This window comes from Mugil cephalus, chromosome 6 (assembly GCF_022458985.1).
Source record: "Mugil cephalus isolate CIBA_MC_2020 chromosome 6, CIBA_Mcephalus_1.1, whole genome shotgun sequence".
In the NCBI taxonomy this organism is placed as follows: Eukaryota; Metazoa; Chordata; class Actinopteri; order Mugiliformes; family Mugilidae; genus Mugil; species Mugil cephalus.
The window spans coordinates 22,509,897-22,526,056 of record NC_061775.1 but is presented as its reverse complement, the minus strand read 5'-3'; the positions used below and the strand labels follow the sequence as shown (position 1 = coordinate 22,526,056).

The 16,160-nt window shown below is 42.0% G+C and overlaps 1 protein-coding gene across 1 annotated transcript in view; it reads left to right on the top strand.

Annotated features, from left to right (window-relative positions):
- Window positions 1–5,887: 5,887 nt before the first annotated feature.
- pde4ba (phosphodiesterase 4B, cAMP-specific a) overlaps window positions 5,888–16,160 on the top strand; it is a 181,419-nt gene continuing 171,146 nt past the window's right edge. The window contains exon 1 of the mRNA XM_047588340.1: window positions 5,888–6,406. The gene's annotated coding sequence lies outside the window, so the exon portion shown is untranslated. The remainder of the gene's footprint in view (window positions 6,407–16,160) is intronic.

The window sequence follows — 16,160 nt, the reverse complement described above, 5'->3', positions numbered from 1 at the left end:
CTCTTCTCCTTTTAATCAGAACATTCAAACGCAACAGGCCAACTGATCAGCATGATTCAGAGAACTGAGCTCTGAAAGATCAATTGTATCTCTTCATTATGTAGGAGCAGAATGTCCTTTCCGTGCCAGCTGGCCACTGGTTACAATGTCTGCAGCGCGTTCAAGAGCAAGGTGACATCGCGGTCGACCTTTACTGTCAGTAGCTTCTTCTAATTCGATTTGTTGTGTCTTCTACCTTCAATCTCCATTTAGTTTCACGTCATTATTCATCCTAAAAAAGAGCCCTCCCTCCAGAGGACCAGTGGTTTCAGAAAATGAATGAATGTTATTTAGATTTAAGCACTCCATTAATTAATTAACTTTCAGCAGCATGTACAGCTCTGTTGATATCACTGTATGTCATCAGAAAAGCTGAAATATCTTAAAGCCCACTGTTGTGGACGTTTTACAAGGAGATACACTGTGATACGCACAATAATTAGAAAGTTGGATTCTGTCATGAGCTGGTGACTGAACTGAAGCGACTGACGTGAACTTCTTTAACGGCTCCCTCGGATCAGAATCGTTGTAACTATTGCACACACGTGTTCCTGTGAATGTGACTGCTGAGAGGTTCGAGCTTCTCGCCTTGTTAAACAGCACATTAAGGATGTTATTTCCAACTCCCTCAAAGTCAAACTCAATATGTTTATAGGGACCTGGAAAGCAGCAACATGCAATAATGACAAGCCATCAGCACACCAGATGTACCATTACACGCAAACGCAAAACAGTCCAGTAATTGGCAGGATAATAAAGGCAAGGATTTAAAAATTGGTTTCTCCTCCTTTTAACATCTTAACCACCTCGTTTCTGGATTTCTGACTGAGCCTTAAATACACGATTTGCATAACTCTCCCTCAGTGCCAAGCGCTCCTACGCGTTTCATCGTCTTCTGTGAAAAAAAAGACCTTGATACTTGACACAAAAGGCTGCAAAAGGTCAATAGTGTAGTTGCTGGAAATTAGTAAATAACATTTTGTAGCCAATGGGCTGCTGCTTGGTTTTTTGAATCCCTGTTTCAACAGAAGCCTGCGCTCTCGGCCGCTTGAGGAGATTAGACACGCTTGTGTAGCGACGCTGAACTGAGGGGTTTGCAAAGATCTGTGTGAGGGATGAAAAGACAAAACACGCTGCCATAATGAGCACTAATATATTAATAAGCTGGAATCACTGCCTCTCTCTGTTTTAAATGTTCACCAACTGGACTCATGTAATATAATGTATGTGAATGAATGAATGAATGAATGAATGAAAGCAGAGTTTATTTCCTGTGTTGTTGTTTTTTTTCTCATATGCTCATGAAATTCAGTATTTTTGATTTTATGAATAAATGGTTTGTGTGTTCTCTGTAGCCAGTGTGGTGAATTATCCTTATGGCTCTTTTTTGTGGTATTGAACCTGGTTGTAGAGTACATTTATAAGTATTGCCCCAAATCTCAGCACAATAACTTAAATATGGTAATATTAATGAACAATAAAGAATGTGGAGTAATTTATGGTCCAGAAAGTGTTACTGAGTATTGAAATGCTCTGTGACAGTTTGTTTTATACAAACTGTACATGTTTTACATGAGACTTCCAACCTTTCATCCACTATTACACTATTACACCAAGACCCTTTTGATATACCGTACAATGCGTATAACACTTCTATACCTCATCCTATTGGATATATGTGGGAAACTTTGTCATAGTGTGTGTGTTCTGGCCTAAAACATTCATTAAATTTAGTTTTACTTACAAAGAGTCGACAACAATCCAAACTGTCTTAAAACACTTTAAAGGACACAGAGCTGGAAATCTCCAGAGCAAACCCCGAAATGACAGTGGCAAAGAAAAACTCCCCTTAAACTCGAGGAAACCTTGAACAGAACCCAGTTCACATGGGAGGACTCATTAGATAGAGAGGAGGTAATGGTGTGTCATTCAGTGGTACCACGTGAATGTGTGAATACAGAGAGAGAGTAGAGTAGACGAGATGTGCTCAGTGCTTCATAGGAAGTACCCAGCAACCTCGCCGGTAGCAGCATAACTATTCGACTGCATGTTAATGCAGACATACCTAGAGCTGGTCACTGAACCAGCCCTATGTAATGGTTTAGGGTCACCTGAGCGAGGCCCATTGTAAAGCTTTATCAAAAAATCACGGTGAACTTTGACCGCAAAAATGTAATCAGATCATCCTTGAGCTCAAGTGAATGCATGGGCTGTATTAGAAGAAAATGCCTCAAGGTGTTCTGGAGATACTGTGTTCAATTGAATGGAAAACATAATGCCTCTACAGGTGCTGCTGCTCCAGAGGTGTCAAAATGTCATTTCAGTCTGAAAATGAAACGGGAAAAAAAAAGGATAAAAAATCAAGCAATAACATTTTAATATCTACTTTTAGGATCTGTTCTTTTAGACTGCAACCACATGCAACTCCTGTACATGTCTGTCCAGACTCTAGTGGTGCTTAAAGAGAATTTCTTTTTTCCTTTTATTGGCTCATGTAATGTTAACTTCATGAAAGATGAACGCTTTAATCTCATTTTGATTATTTACAACTGCCTTCAAAGTGGAGCTGCTGGAGAAGCTCATTTAAATGAACTGTAGATAAATAATTATGAGCCACAGTGGATTCTATGACACAAATATAATAAAATATGTGTTTCTGATAGATGAAAATAATCCCTTTCCAGTTACTGTCGGCCTTTCACCAATAGCTGCACCCTTCAGAAATGAGGGCAGGACAGTCTCTCAGGGTTTAATGGGTTGAGACAGACTGGAGACATCACACTGTGGAGTAATCACATATAACATGACCTGGTGGCACAGTGACACACACACACACACACAGAGTTCAGTCCAAGATTTATTTTGAAAGAACTTCAAGAACATGAGAACAAAGGTTCACAAAGAATGATATATAACCTCACCAGAGAGTAATGTTGCCTTCCTTTTCCCACATCACTCTCCGTCTTGTCGGCGGCTGCGGCACAGAACTAAAGCGCAGATTATTTACCGCGGCATGGGAATTACTTCAAAAGTCATGTGTAGTTACAAAAGGAGTAAAACGTCGGCTGTGGGAATTCACCGAGCTCAAGCTGCCGAAGAGTTAATAATAACTCCGGTGGTAGTAGTCACACTGAGAAACTAAAGGGGTGTGGGAAGAAGGAAAATTATCTTCACTGTATGTTCCCACAATCATGATGAGACCTGGCGGCGTTTCACAGGCGTGAGTTACTCTACATAGAAATGTTCAGCCAGAAATAATATTATAACATTAATTAAATCCTAAGGAACAAGTTATAAGACATTAGGCAGACATTGCTTTGACGACGAACATATTAGATGTAGTCATGGATGCATAGTAGGTACATATGTGTATAGGTTTAAACTAGGATTAGCCACAGGTTAGATTAAAAAAAGGATCATGGTTTGGGTTAAAGCGAACCATTTTATCAAGGTCATGGTAAATAATAATCTATTTGTATTTCTATCCTATTTGTTACAATTTAGCTCAGTTGTTTTACAAAGCATCACCCCCTCCGACCACCAGAGGTCCTCAGTCTTTTAGTCTGCACCCAGTGACCTGTCTGCCACACCCTCTTCACCTGTTCACAATTCCCCAATCAGCTCCCTGTTTAATGTACCTACACCTTTTCTCCTGTCAGGTTTCTCGTTTTTTTTTTTTTTTTTCCTGGAAATCTATTTAACCCATGATCTCATTGCAGGTGTGTGTGTTAACCTCCCATCACGTCCACAATCTGGGACAATAAATCACTTCAGTGCTGCCGCCATTGGAACAAGGCAATGGCTCGTTTTGGTTGCATTCGCTTAAATGACCTGATGCTGTATCACACGATGCTTAACAATAAAATAACCGTGGGTCATAATAAGCTGCTCACCCGAATGACCTGTGCGGCAGTTTTTCTTTTTATGGGAGGACAGTCTCGTTTATGGCTTTTCCACCGGCAGCGAACCCGTTTGGTTCACAGTCCGATGTATTTTTTTGTGAAGAATAGGTCAGTTCTGGACCTTAAGCACTGGTTCCCAGCAAGAACCGGATGCCACACTGATCTGAACGTGAAACATGGCGACATTGGCGTCACGAGTGGGTCTGTTGAAACAAAACCGGGAAAAATGGAGAAGCTTATGGACAATATCAATATGGACACTACAGAAATTCAGTGGGAGGCTTTACTCTGTTCTCGCTACAAGTTGAGTGTTTTGTTGTAATTCAAGTTTTTATTAAGTTTTCTACAACATAGACAATTGCAATTGCAATACACTTGTTAGGGTACAACAAACAACATATGATGGCACTTATGAGATACAGTAGTACAGTAGTATGTACATCTTCAGTCCATTACATTTCACTTTCAAGAAATCAGACCAGACTTCATAAAATGTCATCAATCAATGATCAATCAATGATTCAAACGAGGCATTGTCCATCTTCAGCTTTAACCATCCATCAGTAGGTTTTACCTGATTTCTTCCAATGCCGTAGCACGATCCTTGAAGCACCGATAAATACAGGCCGAGGTTTTGTGGTTCCTGAACAGAACTGGTGCACCAACAAAAAGTAGACTGGTTCTCTATGGACTGAAATCTCTCCGGAATCACTCTCCCCCTCACAGGTGTCTGGCAGGTGTCATGTGTCGTACAGCAGACAATGTGGAGGCAGCTGTAACTCGGGGGGGAACCAGGCTTTGTCTAGTTTCAAACCACAGCCCTTCCTGTTCAAACGTCAAAGACGCGCTGACTACAAATTACATTATTCCCAGTGCAATGACAAACAAAGAGGTGGAACAAAGACTTGAAAGTTCCTGAGTCAAGACTATGGAGGAAAACCAGTTAGTTGGGATGAGTTGCATAAATTGATCGAGCAGTATGTTGTAGAGCTGCTGTCTTTTCTTTTTTTAAATTTTTTATAAAAACTTGTCTCATCTCATCTTCTACTATCACTTAATCCTCACTAGGGTTGCGGGGGTTGCAGGAGCCTATCCCAGCTGTCCGTGGGCGAGAGGCGGGGTACAACCCTGGACAGGTCACCAGTCCAGAGACAAACAACCATTCACACTCACACACTCACACCTAGGATCAATTTAGAGACACCAATTAGCCTAACGAGCATGTCTTCGGAGGTGGAGTATCTGGAGAAAACCCAGGCATTAATTAGTCCTTAATTAGTAATCTGATTACTTTTTCAAGGTAACTGTGGCTACACTGATTGTCAAAAGTTGGTCAATGTCATTCACCTCTCCTGTCAGCGTTTTTAATGTTGTGGCTGATCGTGTGTGTATAGCGTATACACGGATGTAATGTGATGTGATGCGTGATTAAAGAGCACGCAGTCATCACCAAAACATCATATAAAGTAAGATTATTTACGCAGCTGCAGATGCTAAATAATACTTTTTATGAATGAAATAAGATGAGACCCCCCCTATACGTTTCAGCCCTACTGCAGATCACTGAGAAAATATAAAGGGTGTTTTAAATGTAGCAACTACATGCATGTTTAATAATTTGTTTTTTTCATTATTATTATTTTATTAAAATTATAAATTAATGTTGACGTCATTTCAAGAATAACTGTGCACAAACCATCTCTGCCTGTGATTACAGCCTGATGATGAAAGCTACGAAACATATTTAGTCTCCTGATGACTGTTTATTTAGTAACCGACAGCTCTGTGGTCCCACAACAGACTACATGCTCTGGACCCCCCCTCCTCGTTTTTTCTTTCTCTCTGTCTCTCCATTGGTCCTCACTCCTCGTCTGCTGCTGAGGCGGAGGTAGAGAGGGCTCATCGGAGGACAGCGCCGACTTTCAGACACATTTAATTCCTGCGTTAAGCGTCAAACCGCCCCACCACCAGCACCAGCACCAGCACCACCACCACCTCTACCCTACCTACCCTACCCTCCCATCCAAAACCCGCACAGCGCCTCGGTCCTGGCTGCAACGGAGCTTGTGAATGGAGAGACGAAATGCAAATGGGACACGAGATAACCAGTTTCCTCAACGCGCCAGTTTTGCCTCAGAATAAAAAGTCGACAACCGAGACACATTTGACGATGTGAAGGGAAACAAAATAAAAAACAAACAAACAAACAAACAAAAAGAAAAACGATCTCCGAGTCTGGATTACCCTGCTCGATGGGGACGGCTGTGGAGTGAACATATCCCAGCGCAGGATGGCGAAAACACGCGCTGTGAGGGAATAAAAAAAGGAAACAAAGCCGGTTTTATTTTATTTTATTTTATTTTATTTGAGCAGTAGCAGTTTCGTCTCGTCCGCGAACAACGCGCTGAAGGCGTCGGGATTCCCTTTGTCCCCCACGTGTGGATGAGGTCTGAGGAAGACGCAAGGTAACGAGGAAGCTTTTTTTGTTCGCATGTCACTGAATCGCATTTACTTTCAGCGTTTGGTTTGATCCTGAAAACTCTAGTGAAGCCTTACTGTGCATGTGCTCGTTAAATACACTGACAAGTTGAGCCTATAACGTCAAGCGTTGACCTCAGGTGTCCCCTTCCTTTCTTTTATTGACACTGGCAGATGATGAATCATGTCACTCGTGTTACATTCATGCATACAAATACATTTAGTCTTGACTTTTAAAACTGAAATGTGTCAGTTTAATGTGAATTCAGTGGCTCCAATGCTGCCATTGTCTTAAAAAAAAAAAATCAAGTTAGGCTGGTCGAGAAAACTGACCATCGGTGTACACGGATCAGCCACAACATTAAAACCACTGACAGGAGAAGTAAATGCCATTAACCATCTTGTGACAATTCAGTGTAGCAATGAGACTCCAAAAACGGTTAAGGAACTACTCAAAAAAACACGAAAAACAGTGCAGGGTGTTGACCTGGCCTCCAAATTCACTAGATAAACTGGTCAAGTGTCTGTGGGATGATCCACAGCGGCTCCATACGTTCCACAGGACACCTTCAGAAGGCTCATGTCTGTGACTGTTTTGGAGGCACAAGAGAGACCTACACATTATTAGGCAGGTGGTCATAATGTTGTGCCTGATCAGTGTTTGTGCCACCGATTGACAGTAGTTGTCTTTGTGTTGCATTTTTCCCAGCACCAACCTTTTAAACGTCAGCTCCCTCTGCACCTTGCAGGGAAGCGCTCATTATCCCCCAAAGCAGACATGTGGCTACTGCCTGACACGAGTGCATCATTTTATTGTTCTCTGCAAAACAAAAATCCTCTCTCAAAGCCGTCTGGTTGTAACCCGCGAACCCTGTCATCACAGAAGTGAGTTGTGTATTTTTGTAAGAGGATCAAGTTCCTATTTCACCAAATTTAGAGAGCTGCCAAAAAACCTCTGCCTGTCAAAGAGCTTGGCAACTTTATTTCCAGCGCTGCAGAGCAGCAGTTTTCCAGCTAAGCCATTTCTGGACCTGACTGACGGCGGCTAAATGCATTTCAGATCGTATGGGCTTATCATTTGAATGAGTGACAGACGCTGCATGCCAAGGAGCACATATGGATAGATTTTTTTTTGAAGCAGTGAATATGGTCCCACAGAGAGCTCTTTGGTTGTGAATGTTGTTGTGAAAGAGGGTGTCCTGCCAGATCCGAGATCTGAGGGACTCCCAAAAGTGACACTTCCAAACCAGCGGGGTTTCATGCGTTGAGGAAGAAACTGTGAAGAAAAACATATATACATAGAGAGAGAGAAAAAAATCAATCTGCTGACGGGTTTGCTGGCAGTTCTACTTCATTCTCCAGTGGCTTTCTTTGTTTTTCTCATTTAACCTTTTATCTGTCTTGGATTCTTCACCCTTTCCATACTCTCCATCCTTCCCGTTTCTTCTCTTTTTGCGCCCGCAATTCTCCCATCTTCAAATCCTTCAGCTACTCTCGTATGCTTGCCAGCCTTTCCCAGTCTCTGCGCCTCCTTTTCATTCCCTTACTGGATTTGCGAACCATGAAGCGTCGTTCCTGCGTACGACTTGCTCCATCCAAAACCCCAGCGTCTATCGATCTGTTGGCTTACACACCTTGTTTAAATGTGGAAACCCATTGATCCATGAGAGGAGCTGTAAGTGGAGAGGCACCAGCTCGGTCCCACGGCACACGAGCTAATATATCTCAACTGTGTCAGGATTGACTTGTACTATTTACACATATTTAATTGGTGTCATTATGGGACTGAAATTGGTTACACTCGCCCACTGTGAAGTTGTAATTGAGCTCTACATAATGTGGCTTCACTGAATGCATTAAAAGTGCATGGGGGTGTAGACGCGGGGTTACAGAGTGGGCTCTGCACGCGCACTAAATCTTAACTGGATATTAACTGGACTAATATGTACATTTAGTAATTTCTCACCCGGCATTGCCAGCCGATTAGCCCCCTCAGAATCATGTACGAAGCATTTACCTAGTAGGCGGCTGCACTGTGTGATCACAATACATCATTACTCACTGCGGAATAATCCATACGATTATTGGTGGTGCATGGAATAAACCATGCACCACCAAGTTTTCATCAGCTGGTAAAATCACCTGGTAAAATCAAGCCTCTATGATGAAAACTTGGTCGTGCATGCTTTAGGTAGGATTTAACCGGCAGCAAGTCAGTGCACACATACGTTAAATCTGGAGGTAGACTTCTGTGTTATTACATCTGGCTGCTGCAATCCATTTTCCAACAAAACCTATCTACCCTATTCCCAAGGTCGTGCTTCAGCTCTTTACGTAGACGACAACAGGAGTGGGCAAATTGCCTTGCAGAGTTCCGACTACGCTTTTCAAGCTTCATTTTATTTTTGCTGTGATACGTCTGAGCGTGGAGAGCATCCGCTGAGAACTGCTCCGGCTAATACGTGACTCTCGCGGCGCCGTCGCGACTCAAGTCATCTTGAAACTCACGAAACTTGTCGGTGGTGCCTTCTGCAACCGCGTGACCTATTTGTTCGGTTTCTGTTTCTTAAGCCGTTGTTGTGAGAGAGTTCGACAGCAGAGAGATGAAACGATGGAAGTGAAAGGGACAAAAGAGGCGAGTAGTGACATGCAGCAGAGGTCGCTGGCTCAAACACAAGAAAGCGCGACGTAGTTCACGGCTGACGCATTGACTGTATGCATACGGACAATGTGTTGGCACTTCCTCACATTGGGCAAACTGACGGTATTTTCCTGGGGATACAGGCGGCGCCATCTTGTGAGTTCGAATGAAATGTTGGATTATACCCTGCACTTATTATTATTATTTTTTTTTAGAATGATCACAGTTGCACAGAGCAGTTGACATGGCAACTGGTAGTCACCAGCGCCGAAATAGCTAAGTAAAGCGAAACTTATCTAGAAGATTGGTACTTGAACGTATATATATTAACTGCCTACAATGATAGAAACCATCACTGAAATAAAATATAGATATTTTAGTCTTTTAGTTCGGACACAGTTTTAGTTCACAGTTAGTCATTAATTGCACGTCCTACATGATATATGTATATTTATATATATATTTGGTTATATATAAAAGCCTCTTGAGCTTTTCTAGACTACATAAAAATAGATAAAATATATTGCACGTCAACTTCTTAGCCAAGGATGGTTTTCTAGGTTTCCTCGAATGTCCCTTTTGGCAACACCTTCCTTCCCACTCATCCAGCTGCACACTTTCACACCTGGGAGCTGCACACTGTCGTGACACTGTACCCAGTGAAGATTTGCTGACCGCGTCTGGTCTTTACCAACGACAACCTGCTTCGCAGCTGCATATTTTCACGCCTCAAAGGTGTATACTTATGCCGAGGTTCATCAAGGAACTCCGCTCTACAGGAGACGCTACTGGACCTTCATCCGGTGTTGATGAGGCAGAGGAGGAACCTGTCTGTTTCTGTCTGTGCCGAGACTAATTTAGACCCGTCTTTGCGCCGCCCGGTGCCACCGGTCTGTCCATACGTGTTGCATGCAGCTGCTTTAATTACATGTTTCACGGCAAAGTTTTTCATCCTGTGCAGCCCCCCTACCCCCAGTCCCTGTCATCCAGTCATTTTAATTGCAGTATGGATTATTTGAATGTGTCACTCAACGGCAGAGCTCATAAGGAATGTGCTGTAATTCAACAGTTCAGTTCGGTACCTGCAGCTCATTTTTCTGTGTGTGTTTTCAAGTACTTGTTTATGTTGGCATGAATTTTCTCTAGAGACATTGTGACTATATTTGTCCTGTTTTGTTTTTTTGTGTTTTGTTTTTGTTTTAAGTCCGCTAAACACCCTTGGCAGACAGAAAATGCATCTGTTAAATATCCCTTCCTCAAAGAGCAGGTTGAAAAACACCGTCAAAAAGTGGGACACGCCAACAACCCATTATCCCTCATTTTGGGAGTTTACAGGATGACTGTATTAAAGTAGCTACGTGCACATGAATTTGTGAAGGCTTGTGTTTTTTTTTCTTTGTTTTTTTCATTCATAATACGCTTGCCGCTGGCTTATATCCGTGCCGTTTTCCTTCTGTGTCAAGGCTGTGCAGAGTTTCGTACGTGAATCCTGTGTGTTCTGCGTGATGCATGTTAATACCCTTTGCATACACTGTGTTTACTTTGCGAACACTGATATGGTGCAGCCTAGAGGTATTGTTGAACTTTAGAGGCAGTGCGCTGGTGTCGATTATTTGCATTGGACAGAAGTAATGAATCTCAGAGGATTCCTGCTCTGCGTTATACATTATTCTATTTGCTGAAGGGGAAATTAACGAATATTAAGACGGATAAACTTGAGAAATGTCTCATTATTAATGTCTCTGTTATTTTACTATCATTCATCAGCTGTTAGGACAGCAGTGGAGACAGTGTGTCCTGCTTTGAGTATTTAAAAATATTGTAAGTTAAGAAGTTGAGAAACTAGCTTCACCAAATGTTGTCATGTCTCATTGGCCTTTAACTTATTAGTAATAATAACAATAATGTTGCTCATTAATTTCTATCTTTACAGGAAGGAATCTGCACGCCATGTTTTTATTGTGTGCAGTTTATGAATATTTTATCTCATGAAAACATTTTTCTTTGCAATACACTTAAGTTGAGTCCACTGAGTCATAGCCTGGAAACTAGGGCACAGAATTCCAGTTTTGAGTTTAGCGCTGAGTTTCTCTGTAGGGAATCGATTACACCCTGGCAAAGATCTGCCAAGCCAATCCAACTGTAGGAACCAGAGCAACAGCGTAGTCATGCAAATCATCCTAGTGCTCTGGACTTCGCAACAAGGTGGCTCTGATTGGACAGGATCACATAGTTCAAGGTTTAAGGTTCTTTATATGGACATACAGACGAAATGTGTTTCTCGGGGCCATGACCACACATACGTAAAGAATATAAAAATAGTGCAGAAGGCTAAAATGTGCAATAAAAATGCAGCAAATGCAGTGCATGGAGCCGTAGATGACAGGGGGGCCATGTCAGGTCTTTTTCCTGAGGGGACGAGGCTGAATAGCTGCTCTGTCCTCACAATTCTGAGATTTAAGTCAGAAAAAAGTCAGAAGTCAGAGAGTAAAGTTGTTTTCCTTAGCGGCATTAATCCTCTTCTGTATGAAAAGAAAAATAGGAGAAAATAGTTAATTATTAAATGAAAAATGAAATTTAAAACTAAAATAAAACTGGAACATCGGTTGAAAAGGCAGGCGTCCAAGCGCTGGCTACGTGACAAGGCACTCTTCTAAAAATACGGGCCGCTGACACTCATTGACGGCCTGATGTTAAATATGCTGTCAGAAATACTGGAACCCTGTATTAAAACGAAAACTGTCAGTTTCTGCAACCGAGCTGATCTAGAACAGCGTTTGATAGGGACACAGTTTATCAGGAGTCAGTCGGGATGACGCATCTCTGCGTGTTAGGTGGCTCTGAATGACGCGTGTTCCACAGCCTTTGATGAACGTGGAGAAACATTTGAGTCGGCGTAAAAACGTGACCGACACAACGAAGTATTGCATTAATGTGCAAACAGTAATTGTGGATGGTGAATACACTTGTTCTCCTTGTGTCAGTAAAAGCAAACCTTTCCTGTATCAGTGATTGTTTGTGCAGGCTGCAAAACTTATACTGGGAGTTCACAGCAGAGCCAGGAGAAACAGGGACATGCATGTTGGGGCCAAACAGCGTAGTCGGCATTGGAGCGGTTATTAGGCTGAGAGTCGCGGCCACTGGGTCTGTGAATCAGCAGGGATGGGAGATGTAAAGGACAGCGCAGCAGGACCAGGGTCTTGGGAGCCAAGAATAACCAACCATGCATCACCACGGGAGACCACAGCAAGGCCGTGGTGCAGGGGGACGGGAAAGAACATGACAAAGCAAAACTGGGCCAAAAGCAACTCAGGCCAGGTGTTAATAATACTGTTGGATAGTGGGACATGGAGAAAATACATGGAACACCAGTCAACTGAAACGGATATAAAAGGAAATTTGGTGGAGCTGATAAGAAATCTGATCAGTTCCCGAAAAGTTAATTAGGTTAATTAAAAAAGTTAATTCTCCAAAGTTCTGCCAAAGATGTTTTTCTCGTTAACTTGTCAATTAAACGAGAAATTGATTTCGCGACGGCCTTCCTCCTCATAAGTCGCCTGTCATTCATAATATCGCTCCTCTGCTTTTGTCCTTCTTCAACCGGCCGTAATTTCCTCTCCGTCTTGTAGCACACACTTCTAAATCTTTTGGATCCATCCAGCCATTACTGCATCATCTTCACCGGGAAGTTTTGAGACGCCTTTCGCTCGTCTGATCGATACAGACGTGGCCGGATAATTCCCACGGCTACACGGGCTTAATGGAATTGATATTTAATGGTGGATGCATGGATACACAGGAGGAGCAGGGGGGAAGCCGTGTCTGAACATGCATTAGTTTGAGATTTGAGAAAGGAGCAGAGTAAGAGGTCGTCAGGGAACCGTAATTAGAAAACCGAAAGTCTGAACACATTTCAGGATAATTGTTTTTTTCTTTTCCCTTGTACCTGAACAGAAATACTTCCATTAACTTGTCAATAACTTACCTTAATATCTGAATATTTTTATTGTGAGAGGTCCGGCTGAAATTATATTTTGAAGACAAATCGCATCAAAGCACTTTAAGGCATTTTAACATTGTGCAGATTTTCTAGTATTTTGTTATCTGTTGTAATAATACCTGGGAGGGCAGCATTCCATGTGCTCCCCTACTGACAAGAAATGATGATGCTGCAGAATTTTGTGTTTATTTCTTGTAACTAGGGCTGTCATGACATCAGATTTTCACTTCATGATTATCAGGACAGAAAAATGACACGATAACAATATTATCAGGATATCAACAAAAATGTAAATAATAACGACAAAATGAACTTAAAGTAAAATTAATATAACTATATGTTGTTTTCTCTCTTTTAGGAGATGAATAACACTCAAAATAACAGTAGAACGGAAGAAAACCAGAACGGGTGTAAAACACATTGTGTTTAAGTGGCACTGGATAATTTCCACAGTACTGTCATATGCACATTTTTAATACGATATTGTAATTTACCTTTTTAATACCATAATTATCTTCAGTAACGGTATACTGCAACAGCCCTACTTGCAACGCAGCTCCCTGAATCCACTGACATACTGTAGTACACTGATTATCCTATGGGGTCCTATGGGTTGAGGGAAGGAGCCTCTGTAGATCATCTCATAGACACTTGATCAGTTTGGGATCTAGTGAATTTGGTTGTTGGCTGTGTTTGCGTCTGTGTCAGGCTGCTTCCTGCTGGGGATGGCAGCTGCCACCAAGGAGTGTCGTTGCTATGGGGTGGGGGTCCTACATGTCTAAGTAACATCCACATGAATTGTCACAACATTGTCGATGTCATTCATTTCTCCTGTCAGTGGTTTTAATATTGCGGCTGATCGGTGTTAGTGTCTCTACTGGTAAAGAACTGGTTGTGAATAATGCGCCACATGAGTTTCAGCATCTGAAAGGTCCGTCCCCATCAGTGTCTGTGTTGCACTCGTTGCATCTCGGTTCAATCTGCAGCAGGTGTTCTTGAGCTTTTCTTCATATCACATGATCTTCATTCAGAGCAGTTTGCTCAGCTGCTGTTGCCGTTCAAAAATCCATTTTTTTTTTTTTTCACAAAAAGACCATTCCACAAAAAACAGTGGCTTAACTCTTAGAGTTTCAACACCCAGACCCACCCCCACCATGGAATGGCACAAACCACAACACTCAGTCCCAAACGTCCATTTTTATTCTGCGAACTTGTTGTCCGTTGGCTTAAAAGCTGAGCTCAAGTATATTCTTGACCTGAAGTCTTGTTCGAAGCATTCTGTTCATTGCCAGTAACAGTGCTAGTGGACAAGCTCTGGTTACCCAGGTAGTTTTTTATATGCTTTATTTTTTTTATTTTTAATCTCAAAGGAAGTGAGGGCTATGACAGTATCTGCAGAAACAAAACGAAATGAAGCCGCAGAGTAAAGGTCATTTTCTCCATAACACGGACAGATTTCACAATGTTCATAAAAAGCCTGATGGTCGGAGGGTTTCTCTGGACCCAACATTTCGTTATTGCTTTTTTTTTTTTTTTTACAAGCTACCATGAAAATCTTCAAGAGAAATATGTCCCTTTTGCTGAGGCCTTCTGGAATTTTTCCGAGATACAGGGAAGTGAACGTGAAATGAAAAGATACGTTCATGGTCTTACGGAAAGATGAGATATGTGGGCAGGACCACAAAATATGAACCGCACCACACCACAAGCTGCAAACCTCTAAATTTGGATTTCTGGTTCGGTGTAGCCCTCATGTACAAATCTGGATCTGAAGTGTTCCTGAATGAAACCAGCAGGACATAAAAGCAGTGGTTGTGTATACAGTGAACACTCGCTATAACATGGTTCACCTTTCGCGGCTTCGCAGATTTTTTTAGTGCATTTTTTTTATGCTTTTTATTTATTTGTTTATTTTTTTTAATTTTTTTACAGTGCATTGTGTTCTGCATCCTGATTGGCTAAGGGACTGTAGACCAGTGTCAACAGTCTCCGTACCTAGTCTCTGTACAGCTTGCCAAATTTACGTTTGACGTTTGCAAATTTTCTCCATGCCAAAACCCACAATGTCGACAATCGTTCTGCACCGACAAAGGGACCTGCGGACGCCCCCAAAAGGCAGAGGAAGATGCTAACTATTGCAGAAAAAGTTAAACTCCTTCACGAACAGTCAGAGGAACTGTGAAATACGTGTGAGTCACAATGTGTCCAACCTCGTATTGATTATTATGGAGTTTCTTGCTGCCAGTGCTCCCTTGGATGAACCCTCCATCTGGGTTCACCAAACTCTCTGAGCCCACTGCGAGCATGGTGAATTTGGGGGTGGGAACCAAAGGTGTGGATGCTGTTTCCTTGTGGTCAATGCATAGGGAACTCTGTGTTGATGTCATATATCTATCGCCTCAGTGGAGTTTATGACCAAATCTATATATGAAGTGTTCCATGCTAAAATCCTTTTAGCATAGCTGTTAGATGCATGCTTTCCTACACTTTCTAAATGCAGTTCAGTAGCCTCTATATTATTTTATTGCAGGTCATAAACTGTGTGTGTCCATTTTTAAGTGTCTACTTCAGATCCCTTTAGACGTGTTAACCGAATACTATTAATGAATATTCTAAATCAATGTGAATAAACTTACTATGAATTTAATGAGTGACTAAACAAAAGGACGCCCTCCTCTGCATCCCTCTCGGTGACTAGAAGTGCGTCGTCCTCACGGAGCCCGAGCTGACGGAGATGAATAGCCAGAAGAGATGAGCAAGATAATTGAGAGTAATTACCATGCCGAGCAGCTTGTGTCTTCATGCTGAAATCGAGGAGTAGATTGAAGTACGGGACTGGGATTGGTTTTCTGTTTTACATTAGCGAGAGACACAACGCGGCATTCGCAAGCTCATTCAAACAAGATGAAGGTCTCCTCTGCACGCTCTCGGAAGATATATGCGAGATATTCTGCTTTGAATACAAATTTGGGCGTGATATACTTCCTTTCTCAAAAATGAATTGGCTTACCTTAACATTAATGAGGACGGCTGTGACGAGAAAACAACAGAGCCTGTGCATCAAGATGTGAAAATAACCAAGGAAGTTAGTTTTTCAAAC